The following is a 19,144-nucleotide window of genomic DNA, read 5'->3' as shown; positions in this document are numbered from 1 at the left end:
AGCAGCTGATTAAGGTAATCTACTTCCCATTTCATCTTAATTAGCTCAAAGTATATAAAAATCATCTAGTACTTGAATCTACCAACTTTGGCTGTTATTTGCTTCTCTGGTGAAATTAGTGGGTATCTCGGAGATCTAAGACAGGATTCAGCAAAATCAGCAGAATTAAATATCCTCTGGTATTTTAATCTAGCCGTGGTGACCAAATTCTTCTTCTTGGAGGCAACTGAGTTAAGCACTTGTCTGAATGAGGAGGAAGAATGTGCTCCTGGTGTACTCCCTACTTTTCACAGAGAAATATTCAAATCAGCTTCATTCCTGCTAGGAGCTTGCAAAGCAGGTTGAATATAGAATCATAGAATCATTTCAGTTGGAAGAGACCCTCAGGATCATCGAGTCCAACCATAACCTAACCTTACTCTAGCACTAAACCATGTCCCTAAGAACCTTGTCTAAACTCCTTTTAAACACTTCCAGGGATGTTGACTCCACCACTTCCCTGGGCAGCCTGTTCCAATGCCCAACAACCCTTGCCGTGAAGGTTTTTTTCCTAATATCCAGTGCCCTGACCTATTTCTTATCTTCCCACTGTGCCTAAAGGAAAGAGGAAAAGAGCTCTGGCTGCTCCCTTGCTTTGTCCCCTACCCACTTTCCAAAGCTGTGAACCAGCAGACTCCTGGCCATTCCTGAGGAAAACACTCGTCACACAGCTGTGCAGCCTGCAATGCCAGCTGTGAGCCCAGAGCAACACTCAGAGGTGCAGGGAGAAAAAGACGGTGCCTTTCCTAATGAGCTTCCATTAATGGATAATTTATAGTGCAGATAGTGAAAGTATTGATTGGGGCTCTTTAACTTTGAAATATTAGATTTAGCTTAAGGCCGTAAAGATTGTTTGTTATAGCAGTGATAATGACACTCTGTGGAAGAAGTAAGGCCTGTTGACATCTGTGGGCTTCCACAGAAAATAGGGAAAAAGTATTTTCAAAGATGAGCAAGTTGTGGAGGATGGGGGACTGGTTTTCACAAGAGCACAAAGATGGTATTTTTATAGAAATACCTTGCTCAATCCCATTTAGTAACATTAAGAAGGTCTGATACACATGGCAGACCTGAGCGTTGGAACTATACGTGGTGCTACAGACATCCTCTGGTAAGGCTGGTCTCTCGTTTGGAAGGACCATTTCCATTTGCAAAGTGTCCTGATTTGGAAATGAGCATTAGGATCTGAGGAGTCTCCAGAGCCCCAGGCTTGTGCCTGAAAGCAGACAGCTTGTGCCAGGCACTTTATTCTCTGATTGGTACAGAAATAGTGTGTGCTGTAAGCTCAAGTGCAGGCTGCTGTCTTTGGTAAAATGAATCCTTCTGCCTGTGTTTGCCAGAGAGCTACAAATATGTCTCTGATTTATCCCGAAAGGCTGCTAGAAAAGTACACCCACCAATGTCTGTAAAGTGATATGAAATTAAAGTGGCTGTGTTATTGCTAGAGTTTATATTGAACAGAAATACTCCTATTAAACTTGCTGATGTTTTCAGAAGATATATCTGAATTCTTAGTGTTTTCCCTATGTGACATATAGCCTACTGATTAGCCTTTTTCTCCTGTCTTCAAAGCATTCAACAGCCTGTCATGGCCTGTGTATGAAGTGCTGCAGCATCTGACACGCTACTGCAGTGCCACACTGGTGGCGAATGCTGAACCAAACTGTACACAGATAGAAATAGTGCTGGCTGCTAAATAGGAATTGCTAGATTTATTCCCATCATTCGGTCTCCTAAAGTTTAGACAGTTTGATCATACTAAAGAACACAAAAGTGACAGACGTATCGGTTCACTAATATTGGGTTACCAATCTTTGCCTTAAACCCCTATTAATGCTTCTTCCTTTGCCTGCTAATGCTAGGATAACAGATAGCAGCCAGACTTTCTGGCTCTACCCATGTGCAAAACTTCTAAACATTGGGCCATTTTTGTCTCCCACTGCACTTCACTATAAAACCACAAGGTTAACACGACCTTCTGGCCCATTCCATTTTGTGTCTTGTTTTGAGTCAAGCTTTGTTAGGGACAAAAATCTATGTTATATTCCATCTGATCAAAGTACTTCAGATGAAGAGATGCCATCTGTATTCATTTAGCGATATCTAAGACTATAGAGCATTACAGTGGTATTTTGTACATGGTATTGATTGGCTTCATTTGTAGCTATTATAGACACCGGACACTGTTCACTTTTAAACCTGAGCGTCAGATTTCCCATCTGCAGTCTCCAGGCGCTCTCTTCCCACCCCCCTGCTTCCACAGTAGTTTTCAAAGGCTCTGTTTGAGCAAGCTTCCTTTAAGATTATCAAAATAGTGTTGCATGTTATACATTGCAGTTATCTTCTCACAATTTCATGTATCGTTATATTGGTTAAGTGTCCCAACTCCCCCAGTGGACGAAAGGTGTTTAAATCTATAATTTTATTCACATCTCCCCTATGAGTCTGTTTGCACTTGGCTGCTATTATTAGTGGTAGCTGTACATTTCACATCCCTGTAGTTTTGTTATGGAGCAGATCTCAGTTAAGCACTGTATTTTCTGCTCTTGTTCATTTCCTGCTTGGGCAGCATGGTCACAGACCTGTCTACTAGCATCTTGGTATGAGTAGGTTCTCAAAGTCAGCCTGACAAACATTTAGATGAGTTTTGGCCATAGAAATATATGTCAAAGGTAAAGGGAAAGATAATAACTCCACACTTTACAGATGAACAGACTTGATACATGGGATATTTTCAACAGACATGGATTTTGCACTTGAGCATATCAGCTAAAAATGTAAACTGTTTTTCTGGTTAAGCCTGCAAAGATTAAGCCAAAAGGTTTTGGTAGGAATTGTTCAAAAGAAAAGGGTTATAAAATTAATTAAAAGTTAGCAATAGATTTTATTATTGCTGCTTCTTACCTTATAGCAGAACTTTCTGCAAGTGTTAATCAGAACCTGGTCCAGAGAAGTATCTAAGCACAAACTCAGGTTTAGATACATTAATTTCTCTTCCAAAAAACAGGCTGTCACCCACACCTAGAAAAAACAAGTGTTAGGTTTGTTAGGTCTTATTTAAATTTACAAAACATCAAAATAAGAAATTGAGCAGGAAGAATGGGAATGGGAGTGTCCATGTAATCACAGGCAGGATTTCTGTGACTGATGTTGGGAGTGAACAGGCAAAGGCTTGGAAGCTGCCACTGTGAGAGGTGTTTTACAAAATCAGGGGAAAACATAAACAATTCCCAATAGTAAAAGGAACAAGTGGATGTCCTCAAAGCACTTCAGAGCATTTAACAACCCTTCTCTTCCAAATCAGTGAAAAGCATAGCGGTTTCCACCCTGCTTTCTCTAGCTTTACTTTGGGGTAGCAGCTTCACCTTCCTCTTGTCATGCTCATGTGTCTGCACGCACATCACAGGGCTCTACAGCTGGGGTGTGGAGGCAGGGAATAAGGCAGGAAAGAGAGAGCAGTTCAGAAAACTCTGATAACAGTGCACTCACGTACTGATACGTGCAATAGTTTGGGGTTTTTTGAAGCAGCTGGAGTAAATGAAAACTTGCTGTGTGATGACAGCAGAAATGGAAGGTGTCAGTTCTCTTGGTGTCTTTGGCAAAAGCGAGAGGACAACCATGCTTATAAATCTGCTGCCTCTGAGGTGCTTACAGGCAGTCACTTCTGGAGCATCTATAGAAGACTCCATCCACAAATGAACAGTGGATGTTGTGCAGAAAGTCTGCTTCTAGCACTGGCTCCTTGTTGCCATTCATGGCTGTTTAAAAATCTGCTGGAGTATGAAGAAGAAATGGCCAGTTCCCCATTTTTATGGCTTGAGTGAACTTCAGGTTGAAACAGCTTAATTTTCAGTAAAAGATGAAAAATCAACTGAAAGATTTAGTGAAGATTTGATTTATTAATTATTAGGCATCTGGCCTGTAAAATGAAATTTAGTGAGGGCAGCAACCAGATGCTTCAACTGGGTGAGCTGTTTGGGTAAAAGCCGTATCTCCATAACAGAGAGCAGATTTTTGTTCTCACTGCTACTCTTTAAAGGCAGATGGATGGTAGGAGAGTGACTTTACAGTAATAAGTCATTGCTACCAGTATGAATTTGAATAACCTTTAACACAGTAACAAAAAAAAAACAAGCAACAGATCTCCAAATACCAATGAAAAGATTGATTTTTCCCATAGGTGAGCTGCATCATTCTGTAAAGAGCAAAAATACATAGGAGAGACTGGCAAGAGACTATTCTCTGCAAAAACACAAAATTTATTAACAAATGCCCAATGACCATCAAGCAACTATTTTGATACCAGTAATTTAAACAAGGCTCAAGTTTTTACAGTAATGTAAAGGTCTTCCTGGACAGATGAGACTCTGGACTTGAGCTTCAACTAAAAACAGCACTCAGCATGTTGCCTGACAGTAAAAGAATAAATCAGGTTACATACGATTTATTGAGGGGATTCAGTAGTGATATTTTGCAGGCAAATGTCTTTTGCATTCATACAAGCCACAGGCAACTGTGAAGCTAGCCTTTATTTCCACTTTCAGGTTTTTTTTCCTCTTTTGTCTTGAATAGAGAAGTCTACATTTCTATGCAATGATGTTTTGCACAAGGAGTAAAACTTCTAGCAAAAATTCTGGAGAAGCTGACAGTAAATTCTTAGGAGAAAAAATCCTTACATAACTATGAGCTTGCAAATGAGAGGCCATATTGGCAAATCAAGAACACAGAGAAAAGAACTTGTCCATCAGCTTAGGTATTTGTACCAAAGACCAGTTTCAGTTCAAAACACGTCATGTCTAGCATTTGGCTGTGAGAATTTTGTTTTCTGTCCATACAAAATCTGGCATGACAATTCCCATATGTAGGGGAGCACTGAAATAATGATATGATTACACACTACTTGGACTCATACTTCCTCTCTGTTGACCACCAGGAAAATAACACTCAAAAAAACATTAAGGAGAAATGGCTGGTTCATTCAGCAAAATGGAGGAACTGAACATGTTTGGGAAGTTATCTTTAAATAAAAATATAGACTCTAAGCGATCTCATAAATACCACTTGTTTGCTGAACTTTGCCTTATGGCAGTAGAAGTGCTCAATGTTATCATGAGAAAGATACCCTGGTTGACTCATCTATGATAAGCAAGACCTGGACACTAATATGGAGGAAGCGTAGGAACTAATACCTCAGTTCTGTAGGTGATACGGAAAAACAAAGTGTGTCAGCTCATCTATCAACTTCCAGAGTCTCAGGCTGTGTGTTAAAGGACTTTGTTACTTCGGACAGATGTGAAAGATAACATTATGACTTTTTTTTTTTTTTTTTTTTTTTTTTTAAACATGGAACTGTGAAGATGCAAATTAGGAAATAACTTGTGAACAGCTTTAAGTAAAAATAGTACAGGCATTATACGGGAAAGCTATCTGTGGAATGAGTTCCATGCACTCCTGAGTGGTGAGTACTCTGTGATAGCACAGAGTGCAATCTGTGGTTGGGAGCGATGCAATATTGCACTGTGCCAGTGAATTTTGGAGGACAAATGCGTTTGTTGGTCTCCAGTCTAAGGAGCAGATTTGCTCAGTACTTTACATTCCTTAAACCTCATATCTAAAGAAATGGTTAAGATCAAGAGTTTCTCATCAAGAAACTTTCCAGAGGCCTTTTAAAGTTATATCCATGACCTGTATGCTTCCATTGCAGTATCAGACTAGTTCAAATGTCAAGAAAGGGATGTTTGAAATGTGGAGTCATGTTCAAGACATCTCCAGACATGGATGGAATTAGTATTTGCAAGGCTTCAAACACTGGGAACTGGCCTTGGGAGTGTTTTCATTAGTGTATACAAAATGATTGACAAAATATCAAATAAATCATATGTAAATATGAATTAAGAAGATATATTGCATATTATGTGATTGTAATATAAAAGCACATGAAATAATTAGAACTGAAGAAAAAATTTCTGGAAATTATGTAGTTATGTTAAAATCTGGACAGCTAGTTAATATTCCATAATTCTGTCAATACCAGCTGAGGGTCTTGGCCCTGGAGTCAGACCCAAGTCTCCTGGTCTTCAGTGACAAAAAGTAATAGTCTTGTTTATAATGGATTTTACATGGGTCTTATGAGAGATGGAATTGGGTGGTAAGTGCTTCATCTATTGTGGCAGATATATTGTTATAGTAAGACATGATATTTCTGTTTCTGTGATGTGCGATATTATAATATGTGAGAGTAGATATTAAAGTGGCAGACAAATAGCAAGTCTTTGTCTCCCATAGTTCCTATGTGTTTCTATAAAACATTTGTGCACAGTGTGAGGAACAACACAGCACAGACTCTGAATATTTAAGAGCTTATCATCTCTTGGAACAGCAAAACCAACTGGGGAGGGTAGTTTTTGGCTTGAAGTACCTTGATTCTGAGTCTGATTCTCATCTTTGTCTAGTTCCCACAGTGAAGCTTCAGTGCTGTGATTATAATCACTCTATATTCAAATTAATCCCGAATTAGAGAGGAATTCTTTGTGGTGTGCCCAGAACTGAACAGCATGATTACATGCTTCATCATCCAGCCTGCAGGACAGTGGTGGATATTTAAAAATATGGGCAGTTAAAAAATGGAAATGCTCATATTTAACTCTGGGAAGACAATGGAGGTGAAGACTAAAAGTAGCCTCTCTGTTAAACAAGTTAGTTCAATGTTGTTGACCTACATGAAAATATGGTTGCACCTAGCAGTAGAAAAAAACCCCACAAAAAACAACCAACAAACAACCAAAAAAAAAAAGGCAGAAAGTCAACAGCATTCATCCACCATTTAATACCGTTTAGATAATGGAAAGAGGTCATCTGCTTTCACTTCATTGTTAGTTCTATGTCATCACTGAGGGATCTTTAAGAATTCAGCTGAGAGCCAGTTTTCCAACAAAATGAGAAATGAGAACAATTAAAAATGGAAGCAGATGATTGCTTAGATGTTAAATATCAAAAGGAAATTGAGAATCTCGCCTTTGATTAATAACAAATATTTTGGCCAGGAGCATGGTATTTAGACAGAAAGCCACTTCATCAATATTAGCTCAGTGCAACACTTTGGCAGAGACCTAATGAGTTATCAATTGTTATCCTCTGCAGACCTGGGGGAAAGGAAAAATTCCTCTCAGGATACAAGTTCATTTCTACATTGCCATGATATATGTCCTCTATTTCTGATCTGTTTTCCATCTTTTCATCTATTGACTGGTTAGAAATTGAGATGTGTGTAATAGGGTAAAACACAGCATTGAACTTCAGGCCTTTTCACCAGTTGCTTCAACAATTTGCATTCTGAGCCTGGTTCTTAAATACACTTTTTTGTAGTGACACATGTATATAAATGACCCTTAGCACTGGAGGGAAGGGGGTTACAAACAGCGCTCTTCAAAAATCTGGCCACATACTCATTATATTCACTGTACTTGGCATCATGTCACTTGTGATCTAGTGGGCTCCATTCAACTTCCATCCTAAGGCCTCTGCATAAAGAGTCACTATGATTGTTTTTAATGCTGTGGCAGGAACAGATGGCAAACATATTTTAAAGTGCTAAAAATATGTAAGGGCAGTAGAAATCTACATGGCAGACATCTATTAAGCTCCCGCAGCTGTGACCAATTATTTTTAAATAATACATAGATTATATGGAAGCCCAGTCCCTAGAAGGAAAGTCTCCTCTGAAATCAGTTGGTGTTTTGAATTTGCCTGGGCTACAGCAAAGGACAGGATAAACTTCCACTTGTAGTTTCCAGTTTGTCTCACTCATACTAATATAAAGAAACAAGCAAGTGTGGAGAGGGACAGCTGAACCCCGGCTCACTACGACATAGCAGTATGTAAAGGGCAGCCCCTGTAGATCACTGTCTGACGGACACTGTGTTTCATCATTCTGAATGGGCTCCTAACATGGGATTTTTATAGCCTTCGCAGATGTTTCAAGTTTCTGTCCATCTATCATGCTCTGTGAGTATGATTTATTTCAGAAGATGCCCTGTGGCTCAAGCAGCAATCTGTACGCGTAGCTGTCAGGCTGAAAAGGCTAACGCCCATCCGCTCTGTCACATGCTGTAATCTTACAAGTGCCAAGACAAGAACCTACAAAAAAAATACAGTATATTTCTTAATGAGTTGCTTGTCATGGGCTAATGACAAAGCCCAAGGAGGAGCCTGAAGGCCACAGTATGTTCCTTAGCTTTTGCTGAAGAGTTTTTTACTAGAAGCCTAATATATCTGGGAAGAGTAGCATCTTGCCAGTGAGAGAGAGGTTATTCTCCATGAAGAGGTGGTGTAGGGATGCTGCTCCTATTCACCCCAATGCAAATGATGGGTGGCTGGTGACTCATTTCTGAGTGGTGCTGGCACACAAATGAGCCTGACTGTCTCCCCATGCCTTTGGACCTCGGGGGTGCTGGCTCTTCTGCCCTTGTCATGGCATTGCTACCAGGGCAGCCATGTTGGTGAAAAACGCAGCCTGGAGCATGGGGCAGGTTGATCTACACACAGGACTATGGTGTAGGCAAGGTGCTTCCCATAGGGGCAGGCACTGTCTCTGAACACGAGCCCACAGTGTGTTCTGGCAGCCAAGAGGGCCAGCCGTGTCCGGGGTGCATCCAGCACAGCATTGCCAAGTGCTCGAAGGAGGTGATTGTCCCACTCTACTCTGCACTGGTGTGGCCTTGCCTGGAGCACTGTGTGCAGGTCTGGGCACCACGGTATAAAAAGGATATAAAGCTACTGGAGAGTGTCCAGAAGAGGGTTATGAAGTTGGTGAAGGGTTTGGAGGGGAAGCTGTATGAGGAGCAGCTAAAGTCACTTGGTTTGTTCAGCCTGAAGAACAGGAGACTGAGGAGAGACCTCATCACGGTTACAGCTTCCTCACAAGGGGAGGAGAGGTGGGCGCTGATCTCTTCTCTCTGGTGATCCATGTCAGAACCCGAGGGAATGGCAAGAAGATGTGCCAGGGAAGGTTTAGGTTGGGCATTAGGAAAAGATTCTTCACCCAGAGGGTGGTGGAGCACTGGAACAGGCTCCCCAGGGAGGTGTCATGGCCCCAAGCCTGACAGTGTTCAAGAAGAGAACAGACAATGCCCTCAGATACATGGTGTGAACTGTGGGGTTGTCCAATTCAGGGACAGGAGTTGGACTCAATGATCCTTGTGGGTCCCTTCCAACTCAGGACATTCTACGATTCTATGATTCTTTCATATATTAAACCTAATGAGCCAGGAGTACTCACTGCTCTGCTTACACAACCCAAAAAAGCCCTCCCAAAGCTGCATCACCATGACAGCACTGGCTCTTGGCTGTGCAGCTGGCAACACTGAGAGGAGCTCCTCTGGCTACGGCTTCCTACTGGCAGATCTGGGCACTCAGGTTGTTTAAGACCCTGAGTAGTGGCCTTACACAACTTGTCTGCTTCCAAAGCAGGATGGAGGGGTAACTGTCCTGACAGGTGGTGTACATCCCACTGGGAAACCTTGGTGAAGAAGATACACATCCATAAGTTTTCAGGGGCTAATTCTTGCATGTTGTGTTTGCTGCAGCCCACTCTGTGCTCTCAGAAAATCTGTGCTGGCAAAGGTTTTGCAAACGATTCCACAGGTGCCTTTGCTGGGATGTGTACAGCCACATGGGTCAGCCCCACGCTGCCTGAAGGCAATGACTTTCTCACAGCCAGGGATGCTGCTCAAAGCTCCTTGACCTGCTACACTGGTACCTTGCTTGGGGAAGTGGTGAAGGACATAGACTCCAGCTGTGACCCCCAGTTGTACTCAGGACACCGCTGCAGAGCACACAGTACCCTCTCCAGATGTGCTTTGGGGAGCTGAGTATGGAGTGTTCCAATGCAACCCCTTCCGTTTTTACGGGGCAAGATTGGATGTGTCTGTGTTAGTACTCTTAAAACCTGGGGTATCAAGAATCCTTTGGAATTCTGGCCTTTTTGGTCTTCAACCTCACATTCAGAGTTTCCTTCATGTTAGACACACTCAAGGGGAACCAACAGCCACTTTTAATTAATTTCCCCTGTAGGAAATTGAGTCAGGAAGAGGTTTTTTTTTCATGCAAGAAAGAAGACAGGATACAAAGAGAAGTCAGACTTCAAGGGGGAAATGATCTGAAAAGGGTGTGCCAGACTGGAGCTTCAAACTGCTGCTGCCTGTTGCTCACAGACACACACGCACATGTCGCAAGCTTGATTTAGTTTGGCTCAGCCTGTAGATCCCAACATGTACTTCAGGAACCCTCCCCAAACAAAAACATGCTTCTATCAAAGAGGAAAGCAGAACGCCTAGCCCAGGAAAAACTTTACAGCTATTAACATGTTATTTATAAGCAGCCTGAGCTAACAGCTAACATGTGGGCTTTGGCTCAGAGATGCTTGCTTGTCTCAGGGAAATAATAGTATGAGTTAGACCTCATCATTCTCCAATATCAGTGGGTAGGAGGCTTGCTGCACCTGGTGACACACTGGGTGATGATAGGCAGGACAGACAGACTGCTGGTGTACTGTGTGTGATGGCTGGAAGGTCAATGGTAGCTGAAGGGCTGTGACTTCTAGCAGGGAAACCTAGGCCATACTCAGAACCGCAGATCAGTGTAATAATATGATTAATAGGTATGCTGTACTAAGTCTTCAGTGGCTTGATCTAAAGATGAAAAAATAATGATAATAGAGATGCGCTTCTCTAGCTAAAGGCAAAATATAAAGAATTTATGTCACAGCTATTTCTAGCATAAGCTTTTCTTTTACCTTTAGGCTCTGTTCAGCAAACACTTGACATTAGTATTTAATTTTGCATAGATATATGGTTCCACTGAATTTGGAGAGGTATTTAAAATGAGCACATGAGTAAGACTTTGACTACATTAAAAATAATTTGCTCTACAGGTACACAAAATCACTGGACAGGCAGAGCTCCTTTTCTGCACATGCAGCTGTGGCTGAACAAACCATTTAGCCTAGAAATGCTAGTAGAGTGAAAACACCCCTAAGAGTCACACAAGCTCAACCACAAAAGTAATTGTTGCTGGCTGAAGTTTATCTAAGCTATGGGAAAAAATTTAGAGAGATATTCTGGTTCCTGTTGCCTACTAGTTGTCTCCTTTTGTTTGCAGGCTCAAAGGCAGCAAGACGGGGACATTATTCACTTGTGTTGCCTCCTCACTATGACCCTGGATATGGTGCTTCAGGGACACAGCACTGCCCCTTGCAGCTGTGACCCATAGAGCAAAGCAGTCTGACATCTACAGAAGTCTTGGCTATGGCTTTGCATACATAGAGCATAGCCCCTTCATTTCACTACAGAAAGAAAATAAGGTGTATGGACAATATTAACTATAAGGTCTTTACTGAAACTTCAGATAGGTACTTTCTGGGTTCAGGGTGTCTTTATCCCAGATTTTTAGAGTGGAAATTTCTGGGTCTGATTCTGATCTATGCAGTTCACAGAGTGAATTAGCTTTGTAGTTTTCTGCTATGTGCAGACACACTATGAGCAGACACACTATGAACCCATGTGGCTCCTTACATTTAGGGAGCTATCAAACCCTCATGTAGCATCTAAACACAAGCTGACAATGCTTTCAGTGCTGATAGGTTGTGTGCCATTTATTGATTAATTTAACCTAATGAAATGGTTTTTGCATCTTAGAAATTTCATAACTGAAGACAGATTGTGATATTGTGCCTTTTGCAGCTGCAACATTTAGCATTTATGTAGGGTTTTTTTGTTTGGTTGGTTTTGTTTTGTTTTGTTTTTTGCCAGTGAACCCATTGGGAACAGCATGTGGGTAGCATAGCCAAGACAGTGCTCAGAAACTTTAAACATGGCTGAAATCCAGACCCTGTTGAAGAAATGGCAGCACTCCCATTGACTTCAGCAGGATCGGGATTTCATGGTTGTTGTGTGAAAAAGTTTTCCCAACACCCAGTATCTGCAGATTTATTTTATGATACAGCTTGAAAACTGCATTAAAATACTAGGATCCTGTGATGCTTGGCTCAGATAAGGTGTTTAAAAATAGCTTTAAACTTAATTGAAGACAAGATGAATCTCTCTTGTCTCTTCATTCAGGGTCAAAAGGCATGAATTTCATTCACTAAATTATCAACACTTAAAATTTTTCCGCATGATTACACTATTACTAAGAGTCAGGACAGCAGAGATCCTCCCACTGCATTGACCTGTGAACTTTGTTAAATCTTTTGACAGGGGTCATTGTCTATAGCATGATAGTGAATGACTTTCCAAAACTGAGCCATTCTTTCAGTTGTAACATGAAGCTGGTGCTCTTTTCTAATGGCTTGAAAACGTTAATTTACATTGATGACATTTCTTGTCAATTTATGCACCAGTTGAATTTGCTGATTAGTCACAAATGTTGATGTGTTTCTTATGGACTGTTATTATTGTATCTTCACAAAAAACTTCAGATACTTCGAATACTTTCAGAATTAGAAATCACTTGTCTTCCATGTGTGAGTCTTTCATCACAAACTAATACTTAAAAGGAAGTGTTTACCAAGTGAATCCTCTGCAGGGTATTAAGTGGGAGGTTATCTAGGAAGAGCATGTTTATACCATTCCTCAGAACAGGTACACCACATTTCTAAATATTTTGTTATAGATTAGATCTGTTGTATATTATTTTTATGGAAATGTAATTAATTCTTTCAGGATTCCCACTGTTATGGTCTCCAAAGTTTTTAGTCTGAGCTGGTTAATTGTAATAAATGTTCTCATCTCCAAACTGTTTCCCCAGTCGCAGTTTCCTTCCTTTTGTGACATATATTTCAAATTTCCTGAATGCATTTTGCAACTCTGATGGCAAAGGACGTGACTACAAACATCAGGGAAACTGAATCTCTTTTGGACTCCAGAGTCTTTCTGTAAAATATGTGCCCGGCTACTGTCATCCATATCCACCTTCCTTAAAACAATTTTCAGTGATATGTACAGGTATAACACTGGTATTGATTAGGTGGCTGATATGCTGGGGCTGTTTCTTCCCACGATATTTCATAATAGTCTCGGTGGTCCCTTTAGTCAGTTGTATTTTGACTTGTACTCTGAAGATACCTGTGTACTTCAGCCACAAATATAAAACCAGTGTGACCTTAGCTTGCAACTTAGCCCTCCAATGATTTAAGTGTGTCTGCTTTTAGAGGCTGAGACTCCAAGGCAATCCTAGCAAACCAGATTTTAATTTCATATATATGGCTGAGAAACTGAGAAACTTTCTAGTTTTCCCAAGGTATGAAGGCTGTTCTAGAGTACAAACCACCCTCCTCAAACAAAATGATGGGTTACAGGCAGCCATGCTTTTGGGATACTTCAGCAGATGTTCATGCTGGTTACTTACCAAAGGATTCCTTGTGCATTTGTACCAAATCACTATGGTATCTTCCTTTGTCAATTCAGCTGTATAGGGCACTTAGCAGTATTGCTTTGTAGATGGCCTTATTGAAGTGGTAGATGATTGATATGTGTTATTGAAGACTTGTCTGTCTTACATTGTTATTGCTGACAGAAGTGATAACTGACAATTTTGCCAATAAATCACATCAGGGCAAACAGGTTGTGGCTCAAACTGCATGTGACATGCAAACAGTTTGCAACAACTTCTGTGTCAGAATATATTATGTGACTCAGACAAAATCAGCTTGGGAGGCCACCAACTTTTCTTCTGCCCTCCAGGTCTCCACATCATTGTGGAAAATTTTCTGCATGAGGGCTGAGGAGGTTGAAATTTTATTCCTGCTGGTGCATACAGAGGCCCAACATGACCAGTGGGTAGTGCTAGCAAGATGTTGCCAGATAACTAGTCTCACTGATGAGACTGCCATGGGACACAGCAGAGCCTCAGCTCAGCTGCATCGTGTGGTGGCAATGGGTGTCTCCTCCTGGCTCTCTGAAGTACAGGGCATGTGTTTCATGGCCCTCAAACATATGTGAATAGTTTTGATGATAGGGGAATTATTATTATTATTATTATTATTATTATTATTATTATTATTATTTTACCCTTAGGGGATTTAGAAACTAAGGAATTAAAGTTTCTGTTATAACAAGATAAACAAGAGGGCAAAACGTTGCTCAGATAACCTGTCACAGTAGATCGTGCATGTAAAGTATTCTGTAGATCCTAACCTTAGTAAATCTATAAATTAAAAGGTAGTGGTCCTATGTTCGCTGTATTTAGCAAATGCCAATAAATTTAAGCATGCACTGGGGTGGACATCTGGGCACCAGTATACAAATTCAGGTCAGTAAGTTTTTAAAATGGTCCATTCCACAGCTTGGGTACGTGCTCTCAGTTTCAGTGTATTTGCACATGAATAAACAATATTTTAATCAGAATGAGTTTACGGTCTGGTTTCTCTGGCTTTCAATCCTGACTACAGATAGACACCTAAGTGTAGGGGAGAGGCTCAAGTCTTTCATCAGCATTTGCTATACCCATTTGCGACTGCTGATCCTCCTGCAGATCCAGCTCAAGGTCCTTCAGCTGTGACTCAGAGTAGTGGAAAGGGATTGTTTTCTTTCCATAGAGACTTGTGCAAAAACACTGGAGAGCTCACAATGAAGAGTAATATAAGAGTCACTGGTGATACCAGCAGTTAGCTTACAGTGCAGTGTTAAGGGTGGTACAAGAAACTGCACCTGTACCATTCGCAAAGTGAAGGGAATGGTCAATTCATCATTATCTGGAGAACCAACAAGACTGTGGCTTAAGCATTTTGGTCCAAGACCAGGACTGGTGATTGAGCAATCAGAGATGAAGAGGATCTTGGCTGAAGGTGATGGAAATTACACCTACTAAGGAACAGATGCTCCACCAATCTGGGTTGAAAAATGTTTTCAAATGTTGATGGTTTTGGATGTGGGTAGTAAACATAAGGCCAAAATCAAAACTGATGACATCCAGACCAACCTGATGCTAGTTCTCTTTCTTTTCAACTTCCTCTGTTGTTTCTCAAGCTCTGTTTTGGACTTTTGGACTCACATAAATCTCCCAAATATGGTTTTCAGTTGAAAGTCTCTAGTTTCACTTGGAAAGCTCTGAAAAACTAAACATTTTTACATGGCTTCAGTGTGCAATAATAAGCCAGATCGACTTCTTTCAGAATTGAACATATTCTTTTCCAAATTTTCTTACAGACATCAATAACTTTTTTGCCAAGTTTCTTCTGAGAAGTAGATTAATATCCTTTCTCAGATTTAAATAAAGATAATGCTGACCACAAGGGAGAGGTTAATGGACAACTAGAATGGAGGAAGAGATGTGGAAATTCTTTTATTTGAGATTAGAAAAAGTCAGTGAATAGAACCATGTAGAAGGAGAATAATCTCTGTTTCTGAATATAGAAGGGACTGGAATATTCAATTACAGGTCCACTAAGAAGGACAGTAACTGAATATATTAAATGAGATAAATAGAAATGCACAAACATAAGTAAAAAAGGTCAATTTTTGTGTGATGTCAACAGTGTACAGACTTTGGAATGCATTTTAAAGAACTGCAGAAATGGGAAGCCAAATGGAAGGCGATTTAAATACAACATGAGTTTACAGGGAGATTAGTTGCCTAGATTACCTAGCAATTTCATTTTTAGACAAGATTAATGCAGTAGGTCTTATTTAGTTAGACTAATACAATGTTTATGCACAAAACTATGCAAATTGGAGGCAGCTGGCACTAGAACAAAAAAAAGTAAGTTGAGAAAACCTTGCTAGAGCTAAGCTGATTACTGACAGCCTTATTTAGGCCATAACCTTCCTCAAAGCATGATCTTAAAATGGTTGTCTAGATTTTTAATTAATTAAAACAGCCTAATTAACTTTGCTGATACTAAATTAAAGTTGCTTGTAACAAAACATTGTGAGTTCTTATCAAAACTGAAGGATGAGTGGAATAGCAATAAGAACTGTAGAAATAAAAATGAGATTAAATATAATAGTAAATATTATGTAGTCTTAGGGGTTTATGAAGCTGATTTCTCTACCAGACAGGTACTTACCCACTGAAAATAGAAGACAAGGAAGAAGATTTTTCTCCATTAGCTGATTAGAGAGTCACCTAAAAACAAGTGATATGATGGGCTAAGGAAAGGACAAATGTGACCTCAGGAAAGGTGTTTCTAAGCAGAAACAAGGAAGTTTTACAACATGTCTACAGAGTTGTTTTCATCTGGCTTATTGTGCACAGTTACTCCTGTTGCTCTGGATCATGTTCACAGAGGGGGTCATAATGGGAGAGGCATTTGGCTTATTTCCCATCATGAAACAAAGGTTGAAAGAGGACATGCCTCTTCTGAGCAAACACAGCCAAAGAGGGGCAGAGGAACAGCTGAAAAACAGCTTCAGTACAAGAAAAAATGGGTAAAAAACGACTGCCAGTAACTTCAACGTCAAAAAGGAGAACGTTTTTCAGGCCTGGAGGGGCGATGTCTTAGGGGCACCCTCCAATAGATGAGCTGCAGCCAAGAGTCTGATTCATTTCAGTGTAGAATTTCTTGCATCTATGATCTGTGTTATGGAATTTCCTTTAGCAGCAGGGATGAAACATTTTGATGCAGAATGTTTTTGTTTAGCATTCTCTTTCCACTAAAAGTATATGAATGACTGTCATTAGAGCATTATTTAGTTTTAATTGTTTAAAATCTTCTCATAATAACATGAACAAATTCTGATATTTTGAAAAAAAGAACTTCAGTACATACACAGCCATGTTCCATATCTCATTATAGTGCTCCAAAACAGGTGTTAGACCTCTCAAAGAAAAGGTCACACAAATTTATCAAAGAAGGACAGATGCTCATTTTGCTGATATGTATTTTCTCTTAGCCTCCTTCTCAGAGATATCTGAACTGCTTTGGTTCATTATTTTCCTTAAAATTTTCAGGCCTCTGATGACATCTGACACGGAAAATCTTGGCTTTAGGCACTGAAACCTGTTCAAGCTGTAAGGAAATAAAGTCTTGGAATAAGTGACATTAACCATAAGTGGTATCCCCAGCTCCTGCCTTCAATAAACTTATCTACATATTTGGATATAACTAATTATATAACATTTTTATAGACAAATACTTTATATAAAAAACCAATAATCCTTGCACAGTTTTCAAAGAAAGAGAAATACTCTGAATACATGAATATGTGTAGTGTTACTTATTTCTGACTTGAAAAGTTTTCTCATAATTTTAAACACTATAGCTCCTGAGAAGACTTTACAAAGGACTGAGAGTTTGCTGGATGATAGACAGTTAAAGGGCTTTTTTTTCTTTAGAAATAGCTATAGTTAAATAAGAAAACATAATTAGGTTTTACTTCTAAAAGAACAACTTAAAAAAAAAAGAAAAAGATGAGCGTTTTGGCTTGCTCAGGTATTTTTTTTCCAGATCAATTTATTAATTGATAATGTTTGGACTGTGACCAGGTATTTATGATAATGTTGCCAAATCATGGCATTTTATAAACTTTAGCATTCGTTGAGTCCTCATAAACAAGCAGAGAACATGTGAGAAAACCTGCTCTCAATTTCCCAGTAACTAAACTGGGAAAGTGAACTGGGAAAACTGAAATATAGAAAACAATCTTCCTCTAAAGTGTACAAATAGTGAAATCTTAATTTGAGAATATGCAGTTCTTAATGCATTATCTTCCTGTTCTAAAATTTATTCATGAAGCAGCAATGATACATGCCTCCTGGACAATTCTAGCTATGAATACTGGAATATATGGGTTAAGTTAACAGTCCAAAGGACAAAAAAGTAGGGCAGCGGTATCAGACCTTTACTCCTAATCATAATATTTTCAGGGTTCAGATTTTGCACTGAAATTCTTTATCTTAGAAGATATTTTGGACAATGCTCTAATGCTCACAATGAGCATTGTTCACGCTGAACTATTTGATCAGCTCTGTTGTTAAAATATGCAGTTTGACTTCAGAAATCCCAACATCACCACTCTGCCCTCTGTTTGGATGTCAATACTGATTTGTGTGAACTGTTTCCCTGGCGCTGTGCTGATCTATCCCACTGGAGGATTCATAATACAGTATTTCATCTCACAAAGTTGCCTCCACAGATAATGCAGCTTTGTTTTATATATATTTGAAAGGGAAGAGTGTTAGACATGATTGTTTTTTGGCTTGTGGATTGGGGATAGGTTTTTGTACACAGCCTATCACAGACACACATGTCCAGATTGTTAAGTGACCTCATTAATAATAATGATAATGCAAAAATAATCAGCTTTTGTAGTGATATATGCAGCTCATTTTGATGCCATGCAATAAGCAAAATGATTATCATAAACTCTTCCTCAATATAGGAAAAGACATTAGTGATTTTTTTCTATTCTTTATACATATTTAAATAATAATAATGAAAAAGGCTTCACACTATATTTAGCTGCTTCTTGTTATATGTTATTCTTTCAGCTGCAGATAGGCTTGAGCCGGGAGCAGGTTCTCATCCAAACAGATCAGCAGGGGCCAATTTGTGGCTCTTGAAGAGTGGTGCTCTCATGAAGAAGTTTTGCCTGGAACATGAGCAGTATAAAGTAATATTTCAAATAAATGCATTCAGGTTGTTGAAAGAGAGGAATCAAATGATTCTGAGGCTTGCTGCCATCCCAAGATCCTTAGCTGTGAACCCAGACCAGCTCCATACAACTTCTGAGGAACCATATTTGTTAGTTAAAAAATACAAGTCAGTATAACAGGAACTATCTCTCCTGATTTAGATTTTCTTTCTTTTGGGGTGGTGGGAGGAGGAGGTCAGATAGAAGAGAATTAAAATGCTATAATTGTCTGTTGTTTTAAAAACAAAATCACTGTAAATTTAGCTTTTGAAATTTCAGTTTATACAAAAAAGGTGAAATAAAAATTAAATGTTTATAAATTGTGCAGGAAACAGTTCAACTGAAATATTCTGAATTTTTGTGTAGATTATTGGTTAATTAAAAAATTTTGATTCAAAACAACAGAATTGCAAGTAAGAAAAGTTTAGGTCATCATGAATTATATAATTTACTATTTTTTGTAGCTTAGGTAGACT

The sequence above is a fragment of the Streptopelia decaocto genome (assembly GCF_964273445.1).
Source record: "Streptopelia decaocto genome assembly, chromosome: 4".
Lineage (NCBI taxonomy): Eukaryota > Metazoa > Chordata > Aves > Columbiformes > Columbidae > Streptopelia > Streptopelia decaocto.
Note: the sequence above shows the minus strand (reverse complement) of the source record.